The sequence below is a fragment of the Triticum dicoccoides genome, chromosome 4B (assembly GCF_002162155.2).
Source record: "Triticum dicoccoides isolate Atlit2015 ecotype Zavitan chromosome 4B, WEW_v2.0, whole genome shotgun sequence".
In the NCBI taxonomy this organism is placed as follows: domain Eukaryota; kingdom Viridiplantae; phylum Streptophyta; class Magnoliopsida; order Poales; family Poaceae; genus Triticum; species Triticum dicoccoides.
The window spans coordinates 661,828,852-661,836,033 of NC_041387.1; the positions used below are offsets into that span (position 1 = coordinate 661,828,852).

At 46.6% G+C, this 7,182-nt stretch overlaps 1 pseudogene; it reads left to right on the top strand.

The window, feature by feature from the left end:
* The window catches only part of LOC119293016, a 44,793-nt pseudogene extending 38,635 nt beyond the window's left edge, over positions 1-6,158 (top strand).
* The last annotated feature ends 1,024 nt before the right edge of the window (positions 6,159-7,182 follow it).

A 7,182-nucleotide genomic window follows, 5' to 3' on the forward strand; every position in this document is an offset into this window, starting at 1 on the left:
CCGCGACTTCATGACCATCACGAAAGACGGCGGCTTCATCCACGCTCTGGTCCCATGAGTCGAGTCGAAAGTAGTGATGCTATTTGTAGTTCTGAAACATCGATTAGCTCATGTTGTAATTAAACTTTAATGAACTTGTATGTCTCTTTGGTTTGGACAGTCATTCAACTTAGATGTAATCGATGCTATTTATTAGTAGGACCATGAATCGTGCTATTAATGTCTTGCTTTTCTCTTCCGATCCTTTTGTTGCATACTTATATATTGCTTATGTATTGTCTGTTGTTTGGCTTGTGCATAGAGATGCCATCGTATGTCGTGTACAAGGGTAAGGTTCCCGGAGTCTACAACGACTGGGAGGAGTGTCGGAGATAGGTTCACCGTTTTAGCGGTAACAGTTACAAAGGGTACACCACTAGGGAAGAGGCGGAATCTAGATACGCCCGCTATCTAGCGGGAGAGAGGAGGGAGCGTTGGAGGAACCGGGTGAAGACCAGTTTCATCGCGATGATGCTCATCGTGATGACCGCAGCTCTCTTCTATGTGATGGTAGTTTAGATGATCGATATCGACTTGTAATGTCAAGACAAACTCGCTACTCGCGGTCTCCGAGACTCGTAATGTTCTATCTTCGTTCGGTCTTTTGTATTCGGAGACTAATATGATGAATTGTATTCAGAGACTTACCTTCTATTGTATTCGATGAATCGGCTGTTGCCATGTGGTGTTGTCCATATTCTGTCAAATAATATATTTTGTAACCTGTGAAAAAATCAGAAAAAAACAAAAAAAATCTAATATTAATACTAATGGCGCATCACAACACAGTGCACCATTAGTATGCCAAAGGATACTAATGGAGCATCACAACACAGTGCGCCATTAGTATGCCGAAGCACATGAGTATATATGGCCCCCTGGGAGGCATACTAGTGGCGCACTGTGGGCTATACTAATGACGCATCTGTGGTGCGCCATTAGTATACCAGATACTAATGACGTACCACGGGTGTGCCATTAGTAAAAAATACTAGTGGCGTGGTACTAGTGGTGCACCAGTAGTGCGCCATTAGTAGGCAAAACTGGTGCGCCACTAGTATCCCTTTTCCTAGTAGTGGAATTTTGGTTGTGATCCCTCAAAGAAGGTTGTGATATCCGACACTTGTGGATTATCATGACCAACTCCTCTTGCCACCGACAAGGCCGCCATACGAAGTAGAGGAGGGGAACATATGTGGCTACGGTTGGGGGGGACCCCCCCCCCCCTCGGGAGCCTTGTTCGGTAATGGGCCATCTCATATAGGCAAAGTTTTCCACCCAATAGTGTCAATATTATAGAAGGTTTTGCACCCGTTTTCTAATTTTTTCTGTGTTTTTTCTTTCCATCTTTTCTGTCCTGCTTTGTTCTTTTTTTATTCTTGTTTCCATTTTTCATTCATGAACATTTTCATAATTTGTGACATAGTTTTAAATTTATGAACATTTATGAGATTGGTGAAGATTTTTAAAATTTCCAAACATTTTCGAAGTTTTTTGAACATTTTTTAATTCATGAGTACTCCCTTGTTCACTATTATAGTACATATTAGAACTCTTGTTTTGTTCTATTTTTTCTGAATCGGATGTATCTAGACATATTTTTGTGTGTTTGTTCACTTGTTTCTGTCTATGTGTAGTCCATATTAAAATATCTAAAATATCTTATATTAGTGAACGGAGGGAGTACTTTTAAAAATCCATGAATATTATTAAATGTAACAAATTTTGGAATCGGTCACTCAATTTTTCACTAAGCCAACATGCGCTGCTTTTATAGAGTAGCGAGTGATCTAAAAGATCTTATAGAAGTTTACTGAGGGAGTACTCGCAAGCAGAGGCTGCACAGTGAGGCGAGCAAGCGGAAGAAGCTATTGGACCCGTGTGGGGTCTGCATTATAGCTGACTAAAATCATGTAGGAATTCGCTAAAAAACTTTCAAACGGGACGAGGCCTTAGTTGAAAGTTGTGCATCTTCAGTTGAAAGTTTTCAGTAAAAATTAGTTGGAAGCTTTCCATGTTTCCGTGACAACACAAGAAAAATGTATATCGACACTTGGTGATGACAGCCCAACCACCCAAGCAAGATGAGTTGTAACCATCTGCAAGTTGACTTGGGGGCGAATTATTTTTCTAAGTCATCGCATAGCCGTGATTCGTTATAGAATACTCCACTAATAATGTCGTTACGCCACTGTTATTATACGTGCCCATGAGCGGCTTTGGAATCTTGTAGTCTTCTTGACGCGTAACCTGTATAGGTGACCCTGGCACCCGGCGAAGACTACAGGCCAGCTCGTCGAAGAAGCCATCTAGGCGAGGAGTGACCCTTCAGCCCTTTTCTTATGCTTATTTAGTGGTTGATTGATTGATCCGCTTTTTAAAACATATTTGTGTATCTAGTTTTTCTACAGTAGATTATAAATTAGAAGATACATGTACATTTCAACAACCGCGGGATGAGCCTAGCTTAATGAATACTCCCTCCGTCCGGAAATATTTGTCATCAAAATGAATAAAAGGAGATGTATCTAGATGTATTTTAGTTCTAAATACATCTCTTTTTGTCCATTTTAATGACAAGTATTTTCAGACGGAGGGAGTAGAAAATAAGTAGTCGTGTTTTCCTTCAGAATAATCCGATTTAATGTTTGACAGGAAGCTATCTATCACTTGTAGTTTTTTATCTTGAGTTGATTTAACACTTGGGTGTTGCTTCATACTTCGTGATTCACTGTCTGATCCTGGATCCGTTGAAATTAACCTGACTGAACGAATGTATACTCCGTGTGTTCCAACTAGGTTCGCATACTTCACCCTTTTCTTAGAATGCTTTCTTCATGTTAGCTTCTATTGGTCCGATTTAGGTTATCAAACTCACAAGTGATTGTCGAATATGCACTGAGTCTAGCTTAAGGATCTGCTGCTGCGTCCATGCAGAAGAATCGATTTATTCTTTTCCCTCCCGTGACCGTCTTCATTCCCTCCAAGCTCGCCTCCGGCGAACCTGTTGGTTCCTTCCAAACTCCTCCGACGAATCTGTGGACTCGCCTCCGGCAGCTAGCGGTAGGGAGGGGAGTTCCGCTGCCTTGGTCCGATTAGTTGTTTAGGTTTGGAATCTTTTAGTACCCGCAGTTGTGATGATGTCACGGATGATGACACTTCATTTTTGAGTTGGTCTTCCGGGTTCAGACCCACCTTGAGTTCATCCATCACGAAGTAGTTGACGGAGCTTACATGCGCGTTGCACGCATCTAGTACTCCTTCCAGTCTTTTTTAATCTGCATATAAGTTTTGTACAAAGTCAAAATGTCTTTACTTTGACCAAAACTCATAGAAAAAAGTATCAACATTCACAATACTAAATCAATATTGTTAGGTTCATTATGAAATGTAGTTTCATATTATGTATATATTGGCATTGTAGATGTTGATATTTTTTAATATAAATTTGGCCATCAACATTGGGTAAGAACATTTTGCTGCCGCCTCTTTGCTGCCGAGGCAGGTCTCGCGCTGCCGCACTCGCCGTACTGGTCAGGGCTCACCATCGGAGGCCTGCTGGCCACGGGCGCGCACGGCAGTTCACTCAAGGGCAAGGGCAGCGCCGTGCACGAGTACGTGGTAGGGATGAGGATCGTCACGCCGGCGCCGGCGAGCCAAGGGTTCGCGGTGGTACGGGAGCTCGGCGCCGACCATCCTGACCTCGACGCGGCCAAGGTCTCCCTCGGCGTCCTTGGCGTCGTTTTCCAGGTACGCCTTTGCCCTCGAAATTGCTACACGCACGGACTGAGTTACAGAGATTCACGGGCCCTGTAAAACCATTTGCCAACTCATAATGACCCTGTAAAACCCCCCGTAATGATCCGTGAATGTAGCATTACTCCCTTTGCCCTTTGCGGTTGCTTAGGATTCAGGCATGCATCAATTTCTCGACGGATTTTTATGCGCGGGCGAGCTAAGGATTTTCCTTTTGCGAGGGACATCAGGGACTAGGTTAACCGTTGACGTTTTCAAAAACTTTTTCCTATTCCTATTCGTTCTTCCTTTTTCAAAAGCTGACGACCATATATTAAGTATCACAAGCTCTTAAAAAACATCTTTATAGAAATTGAAAATTACACCAGAATTCATTAGGAACTGAAGTCTTCTTTCTCCTGCATACACTGGCAGCACGTCGTGAGCAAAACTATCGTCGCCGTTTCTGGGTCTCGGCCTCAGTGGAGAAACTTGTTAAAACCCTTCATTCGTCGTCGTTAGAACTGGAGCCGGAGGACCAAGACACATAGCTGCGCCATCTGCTCTGTAGGACAACGCCACCGAGACAAAACTTCAGAGAAAAACCCCAACCCAAAGAACCAGATCCCGGAACACACCACCCAACACATTTCTTCCATCAATGCCAAGAAGCCCCGTCGGAATAAGGACAAGGCAAGTAGGACTTATTCCATACCGATGACGCAGCCATCACCTCACCACCTATAACTCGTGACTAAAACTTAAACTAAAAATTTCACCCTAAAAAAGCGGGGTCCTCGCCCCCTCCCATCACCAAAGTGTCAGACAGAAGGAGAGGGGGCGTGATCTTAACATGGAGGAGGTAGATCGATGATGAGTTGATGACGGTTTAGCTCCTAGGGTTCCACTGGAGGGAGGGAGAAGGGAAGAAAACTTTTCCTGTAAGCCTTCTCTCAAAGTCTCACTCATTTCGGTTTGAGTGATTAGGATTTAGGCGTTGATGTGCGTGCCTTATGGCGCAAGGGTTAATTCTTGAAGTAGTACCAAAGAAATTTAAAAGTTCAATTAATTAGTTTTGAGGTATATATAATAAATTAATTAATCAATCGTTTCTTATAGAATTTTCATAGCAATGTGTATGTGCAGGTTACGCTAGCCTTGCAACCGATGTTCAAGCGGTCAGTGACGTTCGTGACGCGTGACGACTTGGACATTGCAAAGCAGGCATCCAAGTGGAGCGACCTGCACGAGTTCGGAGATATGGCATGGTTGCCACAGCACCGCAAGGTTATTTACCGCGAGGACGACCGCGTGTCCATCGAGTCTATGGGCGACGGCCTCAATGACTACCTAGCCTTCCGCTCCACCCCGACGGCAGTGCTCATCAATGCCAGAGTCGCCATGGAGCCTCTCGAGAAGAACATCAACCGCAGAGGCGACAATATCATTGTTTGAGATGGCGGCCTATGGCTACACCAACAATGGCAGCTTGTTCACTGGGTACCCTGTGGTGGGGTTCCAACACCAGATCCAAGCTTCCAGCGGATGCATCGGCAGCTCAAAAGACGCGCTCCTCACCTCATGCGCATGGGACCCGCGCATCAAGGGAACCTTCTTCTACAGCAATGGCTACAGCATTGCGCTCTCTAGGGTGTCCGCGTTCATCGCCGACATGCAGCAGCTCCGTGACCGCAGCCCGCTGGCCTTCTGCGGAATCGATGCTAGTGTGGGTATGCTCCTCCGCTACGTCAAAGCATCCTCCGCCTACCTCGGCAAGCCAGAGGACTCGATCCACTTTGATATAGCCTACTATCGGAGTTACACCAAGGGTGAGCCCAACCCACACTCTGATGTGTTCGATGAGCTCGAGCAGATGGCACTGCACAAGTATGATGTCATCCCACATTGGGGCAAGAACCGCAACTTTGCCTTTGAGGGTGCCATTGCCATGTACCCCAAGGCAGGTGAGTTCTTGGAGGTGAAGGACAGGTACGACCCCGACGGGATCTTCTCCAGCGAGTGGAGCGACCAGGTGCTCGGTATCAATGGGAGCCCGATCATTGTCGAGAAGCGTTGCGCCATCGAGGGGCTTTGCATCTGCTCAGAAGACTCGCATTGTGCACCGGAGGAGGGCTACTACTGCCGCCCGGGGAAGGTGTACACAGAGGCGAGGGTCTGCTCGTTCGAACCCATCTTGCAGTGTGCACCGGAGGAGGGCTACTACTGCCACTCAGGGAAGGTGTACACGGAGGCGAGGGTCTGCTCCTTCGAACCGGCCATCTGATGAATTGTTTTTCTTTAGATGGCAGCTTTGAAATTATTTCTACAACGTGCCCTTGGATAATATCGTGAACATGAATAATGCTTTTGCCTTCCAGGTCCTATCCTATGCGAAGGTTGTTACTTCACTTGTTGTAACTCAAACTCGCAAGTTCGTATGGGAAAGGTAAATGATTCTGGTCGGGCGTCTGGCCGAGCGCAGCGCCGGTCGCTCGCTCACGTGACACGCGGCGACGGGCCAGCGCACCGTTCACGCTCCCTTATCTATTCACACGAATGGTTGCTCCTCGTCCACGCATTTTCTCCTCGCGCAACGCGTCTTCTTCTCTATCCTCTTTTCTATTACTTCCACCTCCTGCCATGGAACTGCCAACCCCGTCGTGGCACCCCTCCATCTCAAAGGGTACAACTGTTACGATGATTGACGATTTTATGAGCCGTCCATCCATCTTAATCTGACGGTGAGAAAATAGGAGTTACGAGGAGTTACAAAACTAAAATTACGAAAAATTATATGTAACGGTGGGACCGTTACAAAATTTTAGTAGGACCAGCTGATTTTTCCAGTGGTAAATCCGTCACACGATAGCCTGCGGTGCCCACATCAAACCCACGTATCTACCGATTCCAAAAAAAAAAAACATGTATCTACCTAGCCGGCCACGCCGCCGCGGGTATTAGGGATCGCCACCGCATGGCTCAGCCATGGCCACGTCACCGCTGTCCACCTCCGCCATGGCCGGCCTAGCGCCGCTGTCCACGTGCGCCATGGCCGGCCTAGCGCCTCTGTCCACCTCCTCCGTGGCTGCCATAACGCCGCTGTCCACCTCCCCCATGTCTGCCTCAGCGCCGCCGCCTGCCTCCAGCGTTCTAGTCTAACCCACTACCGATGTTTACCTCGACAATGGCCCCTAGCACCTCTTCCCATCACCAATCCATCCCCCTATCTCACCATTCCCATCGCCGGCAAGGTCCGGCAGAAGAGGCCGACATGAATCTCCAAGATCAAGATCAAAGAGGAGTAGAGGACTAGATGATTGCAGCGTCGGAGAAGAATTTGTAACAATCTACAATAAGGTAAACCCCCTCTTCCAATTAGCATAAAAGCTCCAAGTTCTCCCCTTTGTT